The sequence below is a fragment of the Microcebus murinus genome, chromosome 2, assembly GCF_040939455.1.
Source record: "Microcebus murinus isolate Inina chromosome 2, M.murinus_Inina_mat1.0, whole genome shotgun sequence".
NCBI lineage: Eukaryota > Metazoa > Chordata > Mammalia > Primates > Cheirogaleidae > Microcebus > Microcebus murinus.
In genome coordinates, this window is record NC_134105.1 from 94,425,644 (window position 1) to 94,445,683 (window position 20,040).

The following is a 20,040-nucleotide window of genomic DNA, read 5'->3' on the forward strand; positions in this document are numbered from 1 at the left end:
CTTTTCCCTTTTTTTCATCATGTCCAGCTCCCATTCCTTTCTTCTGCCCCAGAGGCAACCACTTCAATGCTTATCTTTTTATTATATTTCCATGTTCTTGCAACATGGGTATTGTATGCGTGTGTGTACGTGTATACACTTTTAAACTATTATGAAAATTCTCTAAGGTACACAAAAGTAGCAATAACAATATAACAAACCTCCACATAGCCATCACCTAATTTGAACAATTACCAACACTTTGCCAATTTGGTTTCATCTCATCTCTCCCCTCCATCCCCACTTCTTTCTTTCAGTGTTTAAGATGATCTTAGACACTGAGTCATTTCATTCATTAAACATCTCAGAATGCATCTCCAACAGAAAATGACCTTTCATAAAACTCATAACCACCAAATAGTTTCTTTCTCTCTCTCTCTCTCTCTTTTTTTTTTTTTTTTAGCAAAACACTTTGTTTTTTAGGATCCACCCATATTGCTGCTGGTACTCCCAACCCACTGCTTCTAGACAGCAGTCTAGTGTGTTGTGCACTTCACTACATTGGCCAGTTCTTTTTTTTTTGAGACAGAGTCTCATTTTTTTGCCCAGGCTAGACTGAGTGCCATGGTGTCAGCCTAGCTCACAGCAACCTCAATCTCCTGGGCTCAAGTAATCCTGCTGCCTCAGCCTCCCGAGTAGCTGGGACTACAGGCATGCGCCACCATGCCTGGCTAATTTTTTCTATATATATTAGTTGGCCAATTAATTTCTTTTCTATTTATAGTAGAGACGGGGTCTTGCTCTTGCTCAGGCTGGTTTCGAATCCCTGACCTCGAGCAATCCACCCGCCTTGGCCTCCCAGGGTGCTAGGATTACAGGCGTGAGCCACCTCAGCCCAGCCTGACCAGTTCTTTTTCACAGTAACGGACACCTAGGTGGTGGGCAACTCCCTTCCCCCACAAATAAAGCTATATAATCATCCTCACATCTGGGGAGAATGTCCCAGGGGCAGAATTGCAGGTCACATGGTCTATGCATTTACATAATTTCATCAGTAAGGCCAGACTGCCCTTCAGAATGGCTGCACCAGTCTACAGACCCATCAGCACTGTGTGAGGGTTCCCATTAAAATTCATCTTTCTTTGGTGATTAACAATGGTTTTGAGTATTTAGTCATATTTTTGTAAAATTTTATAAATTGCATGATCATGTTTCTCACCCATTTTTCTACTGAGGTTGCTGTCTTTTTCCTGATTTGTAGGAATTCCTTGCACATTGTAGATATTAGTCAGTTTTAGACATTGCAAGCATCTTCTCCCATTCTGCCATTGTGTCCTTTCCATGGTCAGAACTTTCCTTTTGATCAGGTATCCACCCCTATCTCCCATCTCCAGCCCCAGAGGGATCTCTGTTCAGTCTCTTCTACTCGTGGGACTTATATAAAGCCGTGCCACTGATGAGTTTAGGAATGGTGTTGTGGCCGATTCTCCACTGAGATAGGGAAATCAGCCAGAGGACTTCCAGGAAATATTTTCTCACTCCTCAGAGACACAAGAAGATCTAATCTCTCCTCCCCTCCCCATCCCAGGTGGATATAACTCAGAGCTTCTGTGGCCATCTTGCTGCCAACCAGAGGATAAAATCCACCATGAAGTCTCCATATTCTTGGTGGCATGGTTGAGCCACTGTATCAGTGACCCTGCTGGACTTCCTTTTAAATGAGATAATAAATGTCCTTGTCTAAACTAGATTGAGCCAGTGTTTCTGATACTTGCAATGAGAAGGATATGGATAGATACAGCCTCTAAGTCAGAGATCTCTAAGCCAAATTTGGCTTTCAAATTTTTCTGAATACAATTACCAGTAAGACTTACTTTTTATATCATGATTCAACACACATAGCTAAAACAACGCTTAAGTTTATTATATCTAATGTGCTCAGATAGCTTCTAGTCTCTCTTTTCATTAAACACTGGATGTGACCTACTAAATTAATTATATAAGCTACTAATGGGTCATGACCCACAGTTTGACAAACACTGCTCTAGGTCTCAGACCCCTGAACTGAGGCCTGAAATTATAATGGGCTTTAGTCAATAAGAAAGGAGTGGTTAGTGAGAGTGGTAGAAAGGGTGTTTTCTAGAAGAGAACACTGTGCAGAGGCCCTCAGTGGGATGGGGCCAATCAGATAACTCCCTGCCCCAAGGGTGACCACAGAGTGAGCTCTTGATAAACCTTGGTTGATTGGCTGTGTCCCCTCCCACAGCTCTCCTCCCAGGAGGCCTTGCTCAGCCTTATTCTGTGAACAGATGAGACTACAGCTCTTATCTCCCCTGTGCCTGGCCCTTGGGACACTGTGGGCCTCGAAGCCTGCTAATTAGAGATGGCTGGGAGGATTACTAGGGCCCTACTCTGGCAGCTGTGCCCACTTCTAAATTCAATACCCAGTGCTCACAGCGTCTGTGAGCCCACAGAGTAAGGGCTCACCTTGATAAGCCCCCGAGACAAAGCAGGGAGACAGACAGGGTTTGTTCTCAACAGAGCACTCACCCGCTGAATACAGTTTTTGTTTAAGCCCCAAGGCTGGGAACATTCCATGGCCTGGCAACTCCCTGTCTCCTCAAGGTCAGTCCTTCCTCAGCATTCCTCTTTGGAAACGTCTCCCACGCTGGCCCTGCTCCTGCCCCCTGGCTTTAGGGGCAGTTATATAACTCTTAGGAAGACCTAGAAATGTGAGCATATGGTGTCCTCAATTCCCGGTACAGACTGGCTGCTTCACATTTTTAGCTGGGACTGAGAGACTGGCTTTCACACACACAGACACACATACACATACACATCCCTGACTCAGAACCACATTTCTGCTGCAGTTCCTGCAGATTTTTCAAAAATTAAATCCAACATCTGGAGCCGCAAAAAGGTGATAGCATAGGACATTTTGTCTCAGTAACAGAGGGGAAAGGGAAGTGCATTCATTAGAATAGGTGGAAAGGCATCTGAGGCAGGATGCAGGAGGCCAATATCATAGCACTACTGCAGAGCTAGAGGTCCTTGTACCCTTGGCCTTGGCTCTGAAAGTTTGCCTGAGCAGCAGGTGGCCTGCAGCTGAATTCCCTAACCAAAGTCTGTCAACCATGATGCCAACTTTACAAATTCAGCATGCATCTATTATGTATTTGTGATGAATACAAGTTTAGGTAAGGAAGCCTGTTTTTTTCTGGAGGGGGGAGGTTATTTAGAAAATATATTTTGCAAAATGCTTTACTAGAGGCCTTGAAAATTAAGATATGGAAAGCATTTTACTTAAGAGAATATTTGCAGAGGAGCACACTATTTAGAGTGTGGGTCAACCCAGATTCCCATTCTGGCTATGCTGCTTACTAGCTGTGACCTTTGACAAATCTCTCTTAACTCTGAGTGTTAGTTTTCCTTTTTTTTTTTTTTTAATTTCTTTTTCTCCTTCTTCTTCTTCTCCTTTTTTTTTTTTTTTTTTACTGAGTACATCTTTTAGACAATAGTTTTCCAATATGTAAAATGGACAGAACATTGTGAGGAGGGTTGTGAGGATTGAGATTACAGAGCATTCAGCACCGTGATTGCAAAGAGAAAGGGCTCTATAAATATAGTTGGTACTACAATTCACTTTAAATGTAAGTTAAATACCTTTCATTTGGACAATGGAATCGACTTAGGTCAATTTTCTTTTCCCTCTTATTTCATAGTCTTATTTCCAGAAGAAAGAAGGAGAGATTGACCTATGCAGGCCCTGAGTGGGCTATTTCCAAGAAGCTAATTTAGAGTGCTCCACTTATCTACAGGTTGCAAGCCCTGCAGCTGCCAGTAGGGCTGGCTTTTAGGGGTGCTACCGCTGGTGGGGGTTGCATTTGTTTTGCTTAGATCAGGACAAGCTGTTCTTTAGCCCCTGGCTTCAGAGCCCAGATGTAGGAACTGATGGGTGCAGCAAACGCAAAGGGCCAGCAGAGAGTAGATTGACTGAAGATGGTCCCGGTACAGTCCTATTGAGGCTTTGCTGGCTGCCTGGGTGTGGCTGGCTCCCCTCTGGCTCTCTGTACTTACACAGTCTCGGCCTTCTCTCCGTTTATCTTCACGCATAAGAAACGTGTGCCAGGGTATGTGTCTACCATAGCTCAATATGTGTATCATTTTAGTGAAGAAAGAATTGCTGCCATTTCTCAAGTCCTAAGTAAATGACAGGTTTGTGAGAGAGTATGTATTTTCTCACTGTATGTGTATTTTCTCACTTAATACTCACGACACACCTAACTCCAGTTTCAAAGGAGGGGACCTACTGGCAGACTGTTGCAGACTTCTAGTTGTGAAGGGCAGTGGTGGTAGAGAAAATGATTCATTTTAGCACCGGCCCCTGTGCTAATCCTTTTAGGGGAAAAAAATCCCATTTAATCCTTTTAACAACCCTGAAGCACCATCCTTATTCTAAAAGGACTTTGTTTCTCTCTGCAAGCCAAAGTATCTCCTGCGCAGTGCAGGAGTGTTGACGGGGACTGTTCCGTGGATGCAGTCTCCTCGACAGGTGTTCACCAGGAAACTCCTCTTTGGGTTGGAAAGGCCCCCACACTCACGGGCTGGCTGCTCACACTGGCATCGGGCACTGTGACAAACACTTTATTACTGCATATGCGCGATTTCATCCCGTCCTCACACAGCCCGCGAGGTAGGCACCGTTATGTCCTCTCTCACAAAGGAGGTGGCCAAGCCCCACAGGCACCCAGGATGTGCCGCTCAGGTGGGTCTCTTTGCGCAGCGCCCGCGACGCGGGGATTGGTCTCCGCGCTACGGCGGCTGCCGAGGGTCATCCCGCAGAGCCCAGCGCTTCGCGGCGGGTCCCCGGCTTGAGGCTGCCTGTAGCTGCCTGTAGCTGACCTTGACTTCAAACCCAGCCAGGCCAGGGCTGGCAGGGAGAGCAAAGGACCTCCTAGGCCGGCGAGATTGCCACCCCGCCCCGTGCCCTCAGGTCATTCCTGAGGGCTCCTGCCCGGGGCCCACGCACCTGGTCTTGGGCGCGGCTCCCAAATCTGCACCTGGGAGTCATCCAGGAACCGGCTCTGCTCTTCATAGCAGAAGTGTGACAGTCATCACACGACATTTTGAAAATACAAAGAATGATAAAATGATTTTAACAGCACTTTTAATTGTATCACCAAACAAGCCTTTGCTACCATTTGCATTTATTTCACTTCATTCTAATTCTCTGTATGGATTTTACATGGCTGTGATAAAAATGCCCTGCTAATGTGAATCCAGGGTCGTTTTCCACTTTGTAACATCAACATTTCACTATATTATTACAATTTCTTCCTAACTGTAATTTCTAATGACAGGATATTTTTTCATTGGGTGGATGAATATCTTCTGAATGTTTAACATTCAAGTGGTTTCTAAAGTTTCACCAATATAAATTATTCTGTCATAAACATTCTTGTGTGTAAAGTCCTCTCAGTATTTAGACTAATTTCCTTAGATTACATCCACAGGAATGGAATTGCTAGGCCAGAGTGTGAACATTTAAAGGCTTTCGGTATTATTGTCAAACTGCTTTTCATGGGAGACTTAGAGACGGTTTTGGTGCTTGGAATGCTACCACTTACATCTCAACTTTTTTTTTTTCTTCAGAAAAACATCTAAAATGCACTCCCATTGAAAGTATCTGCATTTACATAGGGATCAGAGCTTCAAACTGAAACTTTTGTGCCCTAATGATGGCTTCGGGCATCATAAAGTAGGTATGGAAGGTTTCTGCAGGTTAGGATTTTTCTGGTGACCCTGAGTGGCTGCTTACTCTGTCTATGCTTAAGAGTAACCTTGACTCTCAGCCTCTGTATGGAGTTCTGAGGTAGGCCAAGGGTCACAAGGTGGGTGGGACAGAGTTCACTTTAGGAGGAGTGAAATAGTTCACAAAGCCACAGAATATCGATGATCATATTCCTCCTCTACCAGATGACAAGGTAAAAAGAACAATGAGATGCGATTATGGGAGACAGCCACCATGAGCAGCAGCACCGAGTCCCATAAATACTGCTGATTGACTGTGCTGTCAGTGTGTCAGTTTCTGGGGTGAGAGATCGAGTGGAAGTTCAGTCCAGGTTCTTGTTTGCTCTATGTAAATCCACTTGCTGTCCAGAACCTTCAGGACAAGGTTGCTGCCACTTGTTCTGTCTGCAATTCCCAGTGATGAGTTGGAGGTGACCAGCATGCAGGCTGTCTCCCTACAGACAGGGAGCCTAAGAGTCCTGCTGGGATTGAGGTGTAGGTAGAAAATGAAAAACATTCCTTCTGAATCAATTCCTTCTTTGCCTATTTGGGCAAATCCCTGCATCTCCTCTTTCACACACTCTCTCTGTTCTGGGATACTCCCCTATACCCAAACCTTGGCAAGTTCCCTCCATTTCACTGACAATCACCCTATGCTAGGATCCTTTTGTAGTGGGCATTATGATGCAGCATTCAGACTCCTCTTATCCCCACCAGCTGCTGGGGATTTGCTGGCAGACAGCCCTTTCCAGGAAGTATCTTTGATAAAGAGAGATGCCCACTGAAGGTCACACCCCTCTGCCCAGAACAGTCCACATCCACGGGGGTTTAAAGGTCTGGCTCCCTCTACCCACCTTTAAAGATCCCTGTGGAATCAGCAGAGGCCTTTGTTTACATTGCTTCATAGCCCAAACTGTTGCTCACTTTCCTTCTTTTCCGAAAATCTTGATCCCAAGAGTACTTCCTAACAAATGTCCTGCATGGAAATTTCCATCTCTGGGTCTGCTTCTGGGAAATCCAACCTGTGGCACCAATCCCACATAAAATAATCACTTGCTTCTCTCTGGGTCTCTTGTTTAATAAACATTATCCAGCAATAATACGGGGATAAGGTCATGACTCATAATAGGCTAGTTTATGGCTTCTTCTGTGTCATTTTTTTCTTCCTCATAAGCCCTGTCACATTATGTCTCCTATTTCTAGGTTTGGGACAGAATAATGTCCCCCAGAAATGGCTATATCCTAATTGCCATAACCTGTGGATATGCTAATTACGTGGCCTACGGCTGTGATCCCCAACTCCCCACACCCATTGGTCCATGGCCTTTTAGGAACCTGGTCACACAACAAAGGTGAGCAGTGGATAAGTGAAGGAAGCTTCATCTGTATTTACAGCTGCTCCCCATCACTCACATCACTACCTGAGCTCCACCTCCTGCAGATCAGTGGCAGCATTAGTTCTCATAGGAGCATGAACCCTACTGTAAACTGCGTGTGCCAGGGATCTAGGTTGCACACTCTTTATGAGAATCTAATGCCTGATGATCTGAGGTGGAGCTGAGGCGGTGATGCTAGTGCTGGGGAGCAGCTGCAAATACAGATTATCACCAGCAGAGAGGTTTGACTGCACAGTAAATGTAACGCGCTTGAACCATTTCAAAACCACCTGCTGCCCCCACCCCCTACCCCTAGGCTATGGAAAAATTGTCTTCCATGAAACTGGTCCGTGGTGTTAAAAAGGTTGGGGACCTCTGGCTTAGGTGAATTAAGATTGCAGATAGAATTAAGGTTGATAATCAGATGATCTTAAAATAGGAAGATTTATGTAGTCACAAAGATTCTTAGAAGTGGGAGAGGGAGACGGGAGAGAGTCAAGAGTGAGATGACTACAAAAGAGGATCAGAGAGATGCAATGTGCAAGGTACTCGGTTTGCCATTGCTGTCTTTGAAGATGGAGGAAGGAGCTACAGACCAAGGAATACAGGTGGCTTCCAGAAACTGGAAAAGGTGAGCAGATGGAATCTTTCCTAGAGCCTCCCAAATGGAATGCAGCCTGCCAACACCTTTAATTTTAGCCCAGTGAGACCCGTGTCGTATTTTTAGCCCGCAAGACTGTAAAATAATAAACTTGTATTGTTTTAAGCCACTTAATTTGTGGGAATTTCTTACAGCAGCAATAGGAGACTATCACACCAAGCAAATACACTTCTCTCCCAGGGGCTCACTTTCAGAAGAGGCCTCAGCAGGAACAGTGAGGAGGAAGCAACTGGTACAACCTCTCACATAAATTGCCTTTGACCCTTCTGTCTGGATGCTATTGTCTAAGGAGGAAGAGGGTAATATTTCTCTATAACCTACCTTTATGGGGAGAAATAATAAACATGAGAATTTCAGCAGTGGAAGAGAGCGTACAGTTCATCTGTATCAATGGATTTCAAGCTTTCTTTTAGCAGGAGAATTTTTTTTTAATAGGGAATCATAGACATCCAATATCTAAGACAGGTAAAAGTGAAGCTGTCCTGATTGTCGCCAAGTCCCATTGTCTTTCACCTCACCCGAGGAACTCCATCTCTGAGGACAAAGAGTAAAGGCCACAGACCTAGGTCCCTGGGCCCCTGGGCTGGAGAGCAGCAAAGCAAAAACCAGAACCGAAGTTTCCAGACTTAGCCCAGAGCCCATGCAAAGAGATTGACTGTAGGCTATTCTCAGAACACTCATGTGACAGTCTTTCTCTACCTTCTCTGGTCAATAAAACCTGCGCAGCATTACAGAACACCTGTGCATTTCCTATAGGCAGATCAACACCTGTATTTACATGTTTTTTTTGTGTATGTTTCATTTCGTCATGCACTGGATCGTCACAATCATAGCCAGTCCCACCCATAGCCAGTCGCACCAAGTAGGTGCGACTGTGGGGCAACCAAAATACCATCTGTCCCCAAACCCCTCTCCCCACCAGCCTGCTAAGATGCCTGATGCTCCACCATTGGAGTCCCTAAGGCATTGCTTCCAAAAGGCTCCCTTCAAAATCCAACTACATTTAATCGATTCTAAGGCTCACCTTATGTTATTTTTAGACATCTTTAAAATCAAAGCCTAACAAAATCTCTGGATTCTTGCAATTATAATTTTTTTTATGGCATATGAACTAATGTAGCATCTTGCAATCAATGTCATCTTAGATTTGGAGAAATATGGCATGTGGGAAATAAACTAAGCCATTAGCACCCTTGCAGGCTGAAGGAGAGATCAGAGTCCTTAGAGAATAGAAATAGTGTGTGTGCACATGTGTGTGCAAGATGGAGGCTCCACAGTGTGAAGGATTCAAGCAGCCAAGAACAAGCATGAGGGGGAGGGATGGGGACATGGGAGGGGCTTTGTTGGGTTATGTAAAGTTTATATTCTGACATAAGAAATTGAATAAATTAACATCTTCATTTGTTTTAGAAGCAAATGAGATTCCAAAATGGTTCCTGGAGTTATGTCACAATGACATCCCTTATTTCAGAGTCTATAATCAATTAAGTAAATATAAAATATATAGTGTCAGGAATAAATGTCACTCATTCTACAAATGGAAGTGCTCATCAATTCTGTGTACTGGCTAGATTAGGTGGCAGCTAACATGAACCATAATGGGTAACCACTGGTCAACTGGACTTCTGTTTGTTCTTCCAGTCCATTTGGTTAAATGAACTATGAATTCATTAAACCAGAGAGACTTCTGCCCTAATCAAAGTTCAGCAGCACAAAGGTATTTGCCAATTCCAGGATGACATTTAAGATCTAAAACATAAAAATGTACTTTAAGAATACGGACATACTTTCATTAACTAATAATTATGATTAAGACAGACGTTTATTATTTAAACAATTTTATTTGGGAACAGAAGGAGAAATCAAAATTGCAATCCAGGGACTTGTTATTTTGTCTTCTCTGCAACAAAAATTAGCTATCACTTGGTGTCCAGCCAAGGCCATGAAGTCCCACTTTGCTTGCCTTTCATTATAAATTTGGAGATGTGCTCCTCTGGAAAACAAATTGGCACTAACACATAATAAAATTCTGTGCAAAAGGACAACAGACCTCTACAAATCACACAGAGGAAAAAACAACAGTTTTCTGCTAAAAGATTCATCGTGTTACTCTGTGCAATTCACAAACATGGGTGCAAATGGTTGGAATATTTTTATATTTGGCAGAAAAGATAAAGGTCTAAAGAAGAAATATCACTGATGGCTTAACTGAACGGAACATAATGAACTGAAAATCTCTCAGTTTTAGCAACTCCCTCTCCAGCCCTTTGAGCACTTCCAGTCACGACGCGAAGTCTGCTCCCAGGGCACTCTGCAGAAATGGCTGGCATTTAGCAATGTGCCAGCTAATCTGAAGGAAGGAACAGGGAGATACTGAGATGTCGGAGTTGACCACTGAATGCAGCCTTCAGTGCACAGTCGGAATGAGGGAGCTGAAAATCCTGCAAACAGGTACAGCTGTGAAATCAGTTCCCTGAATTTCAAACTGATTCATGGTGAATTCCCATATGCTGAGTTCCTGCAGAACACAGCCAACCTGGTTAGAAGAACGCTTCTATCGTAATTCAGCTGGCATTTCCTGAGGACATGCTATGTTCCAGACCTTGTGTGGGAGCCCCAAGGAGGATCCATACTGGCATCATACAGCATCCCTGCCCTCAAGGAGCTCACCATCCATGGGAGGGACAGAGCGTCCACAATAGGAAGATGGGCAGGGTGGCAGTGCTGTCACCCAGCCACAGAGGATAATGGGTGGGGTGGGAGTCACGGAAGAGGGAGAAACACATCCTGACGCCAGGTGGCAGGAGGAATGAAGACGGTGTGGAAACACATGGTAGGTGAAGGGAGGTGCATTTGGTCCAGATCTTTAAAAAAGAGAAGAGTTTTAACAAGGAATGATGGAGAAAGGGCATGTAAGGCAGAGGGCACAGTGGGAACAAAGAGATGATGGCAGGAAAATGCAAGCGTGTTTAGAGGAAGGGTGAGTGGCATTGGATGGCAGTGCTAGAGAAAGGAGGCTGCATCTGCTGGGTGGCCCAGATATCTGCAGGACTGAGGCACCCGGGAGGCTGTGGAGCAGAGGGTTATTCTATCAGGTCTTTGCCACCAGTGCCACACTTCGAGGGCCTTGAAGAGGGAGGAGCAGTTGCCTACTGCAGCCTGGTTTGCCGGCAATTACAGGGTTCACTGCCCTGCATGTGATTCCTCATGCTTTAGCCTTCATCTGCAAAAACCAAGACTTTGTTGCAGTCTAGTAGCCACTGCAACAAGCCCACCTGGAGTCAGGACACCCCTGGGCCAGCAGCCAAAGGGAGCACTGAGGGCAGAGCCCAGCCAACCAACTGATGCTGCCATTCCCCCAACGTGGAGTCGGATCCACGGAGGTGAGAACCTCATTTGCCTTTGTCCTACAATTAAGTTTAGAACATTTTCATCATCCCTCCAAAATCCTATTCTCCTTAGCCCCTCAGCCCTTTCTGCCACCACCTCCTTGCCCCTAGGCAACCACTCATATACTGTCTACAGAAATCTATAAAGACTCGCCCCTTCTGAGCATCCCACGTAAGTGGAATCACACAGTGAGACCTGTTGCTTCTGGCTTCTTTCACTAAACAGAACATTTTCAAGGTTTGTCCAAGCTGCACCATGTGTCAGTACTTTCTTCTTGATGGCTGAATAATATTCCATTATGGATACACCATATTTTATTTAGCCATTCATCAGTTGATGGACATTTGGGTTGTTTCCACTTTTTTGTCCATTATGAATAATGGTGCAAGAACACTTGCATACAAGTTTTGTGTGGACGTATGTTTTCAGTTATCTTGGGCACATACGTAGGAGTGGAACTGCGGGTCTTTTCTTATTCACCCCATTTCTCCTAGCACCTAACATGAATAAATGTCTGTTGAATGAATGAATAAAAGACATCTCGTTTTCTTAGAAAAATTTTGAGAGGTTGCAACAAAATATACCAACATTGACAACTACTGTCGGTGGTTAAACCTTGCCGCAGTTCTCTTCGTGGCTTATTTGGGTTAAGGAGAGCCTGGGGTCCATCATCTGGCCTGCCTGATCTTTCTCGGAAGCTGGGGTGGGCAGGCAGGGTGAACGTGCCCCTCCCCGAGTCACCCAGGAAGACAGAGGCTTGTCCTGACTCAGCAGGTTCTCAGATGAGGGAAGGCCCCACAATAGGGCTGATTCACTCTGGGAGATGGAGCTGCCAGGAGCCCGGTTAGCCCAGATGGGGCTTCGCATGGATGGCATCTCCAAACAGGGCTGTGGGATGAGGACAGGAGGGGACAGGAGCTGGGTTCCCACTGACCCGCCCATCTAAGGGATGCACAAGGGCCTGGCCGTGTGTATGTGGAGGGTGGGGTGGTGGGCTGGGGCACGCACATCCCTATGTGCACTTACTATTCCTGTAAGCCTGCTGCTCCCATGATCCACGTGTTCATATCAGCAGGAAAGAGCCAAACGGGGACGAGCAGCAGATGCCACGGTGAGGCCTCGGCACTCAGCCCACGCCTTCTGCACCACCCACGCTCCTGCCCTGGCCGGCAAGGGGCTGCACAGCAGGGCAGCAGTGCATGTGCAGCTGCAAACCACATCTATTAAGGGAGTGGGCAGCTGGACAGGTGCCCTCCCAGCTGGGGCCAGGCGAGCTGTGCCCTTGCACAGGAGCCCCTGTGATACGCCAGGCTGGCCCAGGCTCCTCGCAGATGGTCTGGCAACGCGTGGCCTGACACAGCACACAGCTTCCGGGGTTCTTTGGTCTGAGCAGAGTTACAACAGGCGGCTTGGATTTCTAGGGACGGAGCAGAAGGAAGCTCCTCCTGCCGCCCAGGCAGGGGTCTGCCCGCCCCCTCCCTCCTCCCACTGACTTTCCATCTGCCCGTCAAGGGCCAGCTGCCCACACACAACCCTCACCTCTCGTCACTGTGGGGCCCACGGGGACATCCCCTCCTTTCTGTGCTCTCTTTAATTTAATGGGCTCTTTTCTTCCCAGAAAGACTAAAATCCTCCAGGAAGAGAATAGTTCTTCATAACAGCTTTCCTAAAACCTTCAGAACATGGCCCTCAATTCAGAAATCAGCAAAAATGTTTTCTCTGCCTCATCAAGTCACGGTCATGTCTAATAGTCATACCGATCGGCCTGGCCCTGACTCAGCACCTCCATGAGCTGTTTAGCATGCAGCCAATACTTCATGCCTAAATTATATTTGCGTGTGTGTGTGTGTGTGTGTGTGTGTGTTTGTGATTTCAAAAGTAGCACATGTTCAATGTAGAAAATACAATAGCATTCAAAAAGAAATAAAAACCACCCACAACCCCACCCCCCGAAGTGAATTCCTACAAAATTTTGGTGTATATTCTCCTGTTATTTTTCTATTTATGTTTATTACTTTTTGCAAAATTGTGATCATTGTGTGCATGCTGTTTTAAAACCTGTTGTAGCACGTTATGAATATATCATACTGCTATTATATCATTTTTAGCAGTTTCAATGGCTGTATGATATTCTATCACATGGACTTAATGTATTTTATTTAATCAGTCGCTAGTTGTTCCTTATACTGATTGCTTTCAAGTTTTAAATTTATAAATCATGCCATGATAAATAATCTTATATGGAAATAGTTTTGCACACTTCTGAATATTTTCTTAGGCTACAGTTCTAGAAATGGAATTGCAGGCTCAAAAATCATGAACATTTTTAAAGCTTCTTAAACTTGTTGCCTAATTGCCCCTCAGAAGGATTGTAGCAATTTAGATTCCTACTGGATTTGCCTACAACAATTTGTAATAAGTATCTTCTGATCAGAAGCCTCAGAATAAAAAGCAAGAGCAAGGGCAAGGACTAAGCAGGCCCTGGGGGACATGAAAGGTGGAGTAGAAAGAAAGTGACATACAGGCACATTGCTGGGCAGAGTCAAGAGTTCTGTGTTCACAAAAATACCCTTATTCGTCAAGAAAATTTTACACCACCCCACACACTCCCACTCCCAGTGTCCTCTGCTTTGGAAGGCAAGCTATAATGGTATATAATACATTTTAGATAGAGTTCCTTCCAAAGTAGGCACAGAAGCGAGTGTCCTTTCAGTGGCAGTGTAGCAGGGTGGAGCAAGGAGGAGATCAGAGTCTTAAGGCCCAGCTCCCCTGACAACCCCACAGAAACATGTTGAGTCAGTTGTCCTTAGCCCGGGATGAGCCTGACCTTCAGTGCCCCCATCGGAAAATGACAAAGCTATGAGAAGCTACGCATTTGATGTGGGCATCAAATATGCCAAAGTACTTTGCAAACAATCAAGTGCTGACCGTATTGCTAAGACTGGGGGGGGGTGCTGACGGGGTAAGCGTTGTTCTACTCAAGAGGAAGAGGCTGTTCCCTGGAGATGCTGGGAGGACAGAGAGGTGCTACAACGTCCCTGCAGCACCTAAGGACACAGGGGCTGACCATTAGCAACTCCTTTCACATTGCAGAGACTGAGCGAACTAGTTTCTGTAAGTCACAGGAGGAGAGAGGGAAAGACCTTTGCCTAGTTAAATTCCAGCCCACACTGTTTTGCTCTAGACCTGGCCAACTCAAGGCTTTTCTTGGTCTTTCACATCAGGGGGGTTTAGCTGCTCTACATTTGCAGAAAGCTTAATTGGCTCTGTTGCTAGAGGATCTGCTTCTGCCATTTTCCTTTGCATTCGTGGCAGGCCTCAGAGGAGAAGCTGGAAATAATAATGTCCCAAGGTGAAATGAGGTGACATGCTGGAAATTGCTTGGAAGAATATAAAGTGCTATGCAAAGGTGAGGTCTAATTCTCATTCGCCGGCAGTGAAAGCACGGGCATGTGACTTACAGTATCAGGTCAGCGTGGTATTGGGGTCCTGGCTTTGTCCCCTACTAAATGTGTGACCTTGGGCACATTATTTACCCCACCAAAACCTCATTTTCTCCTCTTTCCCAGCACCTTTAGTTCTCTGAAATTGTCATCTTTATCCAGGTATTCAATGACTCCCTCCCTAACTAGAAGGAAGCCCTGTGAGGGCTTGTTTATGGTGGGTCCCAAGTCAAGGACGAGTGCCTACCTCCAAAAGTATTTATCAAGTGAACGAGTGACTCTGGCCATCCCATAGGACACCATCCCTAGGAATTCTGCTTTGTCCCTTCAGCCACTTCAAGGGTGGCTTGATGTCTGGAATAAGGGTGACGATCAGGGGTGTCGGTGGCGAGAGGAGGGGAAAGGAGGGGGGTGTCAGTGGAAAAAGAATTAACCTCCATGAGCAGCAACTTCCTTTAGGAAACTTGACCCACTCCTGTTTTCAAACATCAGAGCTGCTGAAAAGATTGTGACTTTAGCATGTTCTGAGTCCCAGTGGGCAATACTCATTCCTAAAAGGACTGTTAATTTTAGATTAAAAAACAATCCTTGCCTTTGAAATACTTACACTCAATAAAGATCATTGTTTTGCCCCTATAAAAAAAAAAAAAAAGGTGAAAAGACTAACTCAAAGCCAAAAAAGCTTAATCCATCTAGCCCAGTCCTCTATGCGGCCTCGTACAATCCTCTATGTGGTTCTCTCTGCCAGGGCAGTGCTTCCTCCTCCGTGCCTTCCCTAGATAGACCCTCCCTCACTCCCCGCACCCTGGCAGAAGACAGCCAGCTGTGGCCGGGCAGGGTGCCGAGCAGCCAGCTTCTCCTGATGGAAATGCCGGGGCTGCAAGTGCTAAGGGAGACCAGGCCCCGCTTCCTGGCCAGGCTTCCACACTAACCAGCAACTCTGGGGGCAGAGGAGGGCCGGGGGCTGGTTCAGCTCTGCATCCTCATTCCCAGCCACACACGCTGAGTGAACGAGGAAGGAGAAGCAGCCAGCTGGAATGAATGTGGAATGAATGCGCGAATGAATGAATGCGTGGATGCATGAACGTGTGGATGAATGAATGCATGTATATTGAGGGCCATCCCCGTGCCAAGTGCGGTAGCAGGCGCTGCTGCCTATTTCTCCAGTATCGTCACAGCAAGTCTGCGGAGCTGGACAATCACTACGATCACTCCTATTCCAGGTGAGGAAACTCAGGCAGTTTGCCAAAGAACTAACCTGGCACTCAACTTGTATTTGGAGCCACCAGATTGGCTAATAAAAGCTCAATTTTTGGCTTAATATGCCGAGAGTTTTTAAGTGGTAGGAGGCGATGAGTTTCAGCACTACTACCCTAACCTAGAGAGCGTCTCTCAGCGTCACCTTCCCGGCCCTGAGCTAGGCAATATCAGGAGTGAAGACTTAGAGTACATGTTATAAGATCTGCAGTTGAAGAACTTGAGAGAGCTAGGTACTATTAATATATTAACAGAAAGGACAAGGATCCAGCAGATCTTAAGGTTTGAACAAGAAGCTGAAAGTAAAATAGTGTTCCCCTCCCCCAATTTTTTCAATTACGAAAATCAAACCAATTCACTTAAAGTCCTACCGGATTCATAAACCCAACTTTGTAAGGAGGGAGGGGGAAAGCTTGCTCAGTAGTGAGTCATGTAATTAACTGGCTGTGTTATAGCACTCACCCTGTTTAGTGTAGTTAGTTACTGGAGGGTGGGGGTAGGGGCAGGAAATGGCTAGGTACAAGATAACAGACTTGGCCTGGCTATGGGGCAGTCCCCAAGGCCAGCAGGCCAAATGACAGCATCCTGCCCACTTACTAGGTGCCTGAGGAAATTGCAGGAGCTGTATGGTAATTGCAGCTCCTACCAGATAATAACTGTTCCTATCTTATAAATATAATATCTTATATCTTATAAACAGCTGATGTGGTGAGGATTATATAAAATAGCAAATATAAAGAACTTAATAGTGCCTGGTACATAATAAATAATAAATATTAATCATTGGTATTTTTTTTCAAATTTTCCATATTATAAATTTCTGTGATGTGCCTTTTCATTTACATGAAGTGTTTTCCTCTTCAGGTTTATTTTCCTTAGTTAAACTCTCAAAAGTGGGATTCCAAAATCAAAGGGCTTAAACATCCTTAGATCTCTTCATACTTCATACATATTGCCAAATTATTTTCCCAACTAATTATAACAATATGTATCATGACCGGTCACAAGGAGACCATCACTAGCACTAGGCATTATGGTTGATTTTTATAATAATTGGATTGATTTCTACAGTTGATCTTTCTGCAAATACCCATCCAGAGAAGGAGTGGACTGGGTTTAGCTGGGTACAGGGCAGGGCCAGGCAACCCAGGGAGAAGGAAACGAAAGGCAAGAAAGGTCGAGGAGGACAGAGATAAGGAAACCAACCCAGCATGAACGTTCCCAGGTGCCCACGGCAGGAAGGAGTGGGGCTGTCAGATGCACATTGACCGCCCAGGTCAATGCTGCAGATAAGCACGGATAAGACAAGAAATCTGAGGCCCGAGTAGCCTGTGCCATGAAGAAAGAAAGGACGGTGGCAGGCAAGGAAAGCTCATGCAAGCCCAGCCCAAAAGGAAGGGTCCCCACATCGCACCTTGCCACAGAGTGATTAGGAGAAGCCTGTCGGGAGACTCAGAGACCCAACACCTAATAAGGACTTTGCTCGGTTAGTGTACTTTGGTAGGCAGGAGCAAGAAGGCCATACCCTCCGGCCCCTTCGTTCCTGCCCTCAGCTCTTATTTCTCTTCCTTTTTCACCTCCTCAGTACAACTGGCCTCCTACTCTGCAGAGACACCAGGCACACGGCCACCTCGGAGACTCTGCAGGGCTGCTCCCTCTGCCTGGAACCTTCTTCCCCCAATTCTGCCTGGCTGCCTCCCTCACCTCTTTCGAGTCTCCACATAAACATCACCTTCTCAGTAACGCTTTTCCTGATCACTTCTTTTTTTTTTTTTTTTTTTTTGAGACATAGTCTCACTCTATTGCCTGGGCTAGAGTGCTGTGGCATCAGCTTAGCTCACAGCAACCTCAAACTCCTGGGCTCAAGCGATCCTCCTGCCTCAGCCTCCCAAGTAGCTGGGACTACAAGCATGTGCTGCCATGCGCAGCTAATTTTTTCTATATATTTTTTTAGTTGTCCAGCTAATTTCTTTCCATTTTTAGTAGAGACAGGGTCTCGCTCTTGCTCAGGCTGATCTCGAACTCTTGAGCTCAAATGATCCTCCTGCCTCGGCCTCCCAGAGTGCTAGGATTAAAGGTGTGAGTCACCACGCCCAGCCCTGACCACTTCTTAAATATCGGACCTTTCTCACTCCCCCCTTCTGGCTCCTCTTGCCCTGCTCTGCCCTGTTCCTGGCCGCCCTTATCACCTTGTAGCATGCTATGTACTTTTCTTGTTTTTTACCTGTATTGTCTCCTGTCTGTCTCCTGCATTAGAAGTTGCATTCCACGAAGACAGGAATTTTTGTCTGTTTGTTCACTGATTTCTCCCAAGTGTCTAGCGCAGGGTCTGATGCATATAGAAGGCACTCAGTAACTGATGGACAAATGAATGATGCTGAGCAGCTGATGCAGGGTGTGTGTGCATGTTGTGCGTGTGTGTGCTGTTTAAGTGCTTGTTATATGTCCACCCCATGCTAAGCATTGCTTCAATACCCGTGGAAAGCTCTTAACAACTCTCTGGGGGTAATAACCATTATTCTCATTTTACATAACTGGGGAAACTAACAGTCACAGAGGCTAAGCACCTAGCCTACGCTACTTCTGTAACCCAGAATGCTGGAGTCCATATTCACAGCCCAAGCTTTCTGATCCTGATGCCACACTGGCTCCCTGATGGGCATTGGCAGGGACTCTGTCCAGCAGAACGTCCCTTGCCCGGTTTCCTAGGGATCAGGGTGGTGGGCCAGGGCAGCTGCTGCTCTGATGCCTGAGCGAAGTGTTTCTAGGGTGACTTGCACCGCGGCTGGCCGTGGCCCATCTGGTAATCGCTCAGGCCTCTGGGTTTGGCTCCCCGAGGATGTGCAGGGTCCAGATCATCCTAGATCTGCCACTCACACGTGTGCCTGGGAGGGCAAGAGAAAGGGAAGACGAGAGAGGGCACTAAATGAGGGCAGGGAGCAGCAGGCTATTGAATTCTAGGCTCACCAGGAGCCAAGTGGGCCGGGAGGCCCGTCTTACTGGCTGGGCTCAGCGGGCACCCAGTGGGCAGAAGTCCCGTTGCCCAGTTCTCCCGGGGCGGGGGTTGAAGGGCAGACTGTAACTGTGTAGTTGTATTGTAACGGCGAAGGAGGGAACAAGAGCAGCTGATCCGGCCTGGATCCGGGGTGCCCACGTGCGCACAGATAGGCCTTTGTGTCCTGGACCCAGACAACAGGCTGCATTCTTCCCCTACCTCGGTGACGTCCTTCATGGACATGTCCCCAGAGCACATTTTCAAAGGATTAATCAGCTACGCATCAGATGACACGTCATTCCCTCTGTTGCCCACTCTTTGCCTGGGCTGTGCCCTCTCTTGTCTCAGAGCACAGAGCGGATGGCCAGTGCCAGCCCTGCTCTTGGGGTGCTTACGGTGGTCCCCCAGGCCTCAGTGATCTCAGGTGTCGGAATCTCAAAACACATTTGCTGGTAGAACTAGTCTGGCCAAGGTATTTTACTGGCGAGGTATGGAGTTAGTGATAGAGCCAGCACTGGGCCAAGGGGGCCCACGCTCCCACAGCAGTGGCCTTTCTGGTGGGAGGGCTCAGCTGGCCCAGAGTCTGGCCCCACCGAAGGACCTAGACCACCCCTCAGCAAACCTGAGGGAGATGGGGCCTTTGTGAAGGTAGACTTAACTCTCACTAGGTTGCTTCCCAGGCTAGCCTGATTGGTTTCCAAAGCAAATGGCTTTACTTGCACATGCCAAGTGCAGGAGAGAGGAAGCACCCAGAGATGCTGCTGGCTGTCCTGCCTAGCCACTGTGGGACCCCCGAGGGATCAGCTACAGGTGAAGTGCTTCTTTCTCTCCCTTGAACACTAAGATGGTCACCCTCCCTGGCTTTTCTGGGTCATGCTTTCAGAATTAGAAGACCTGGCTCCTGCTTCCAGGCATGGCAACTTCAAACTGCAAGATCATGGAAAAGGAGCTACCCTCTCTAACCCTTCATGTGCTCACCATAAAATGGGCCTTATGATCTCTGCCCTCTGCCCCTCACAGGTGACTGCAAAGATCAAATGAAATAATGCACGTGAAACACGATGTGATGGCAACTATGGCCATGACTGTCACTACCATGATTATTGCTGCCGCTGTCACCACTGCTGCTGCTATCGTCACTGCTGCTAC

The 20,040-nt window shown here is 46.5% G+C and overlaps 1 long non-coding RNA gene across 1 annotated transcript in view; it reads right to left on the minus strand.

Moving 5' to 3' along the window:
• Positions 1-9,609: 9,609 nt before the first annotated feature.
• Positions 9,610-20,040, minus strand: part of LOC142869563 (uncharacterized) — a 47,860-nt gene continuing 37,429 nt past the window's right edge. The window contains exons 2-3 of the long non-coding RNA XR_012918140.1: positions 14,125-14,243; positions 9,610-9,799 (exon numbers count right to left, since the gene is read on the minus strand). This is a non-coding gene — a long non-coding RNA (uncharacterized LOC142869563). The remainder of the gene's footprint in view (positions 9,800-14,124; positions 14,244-20,040) is intronic.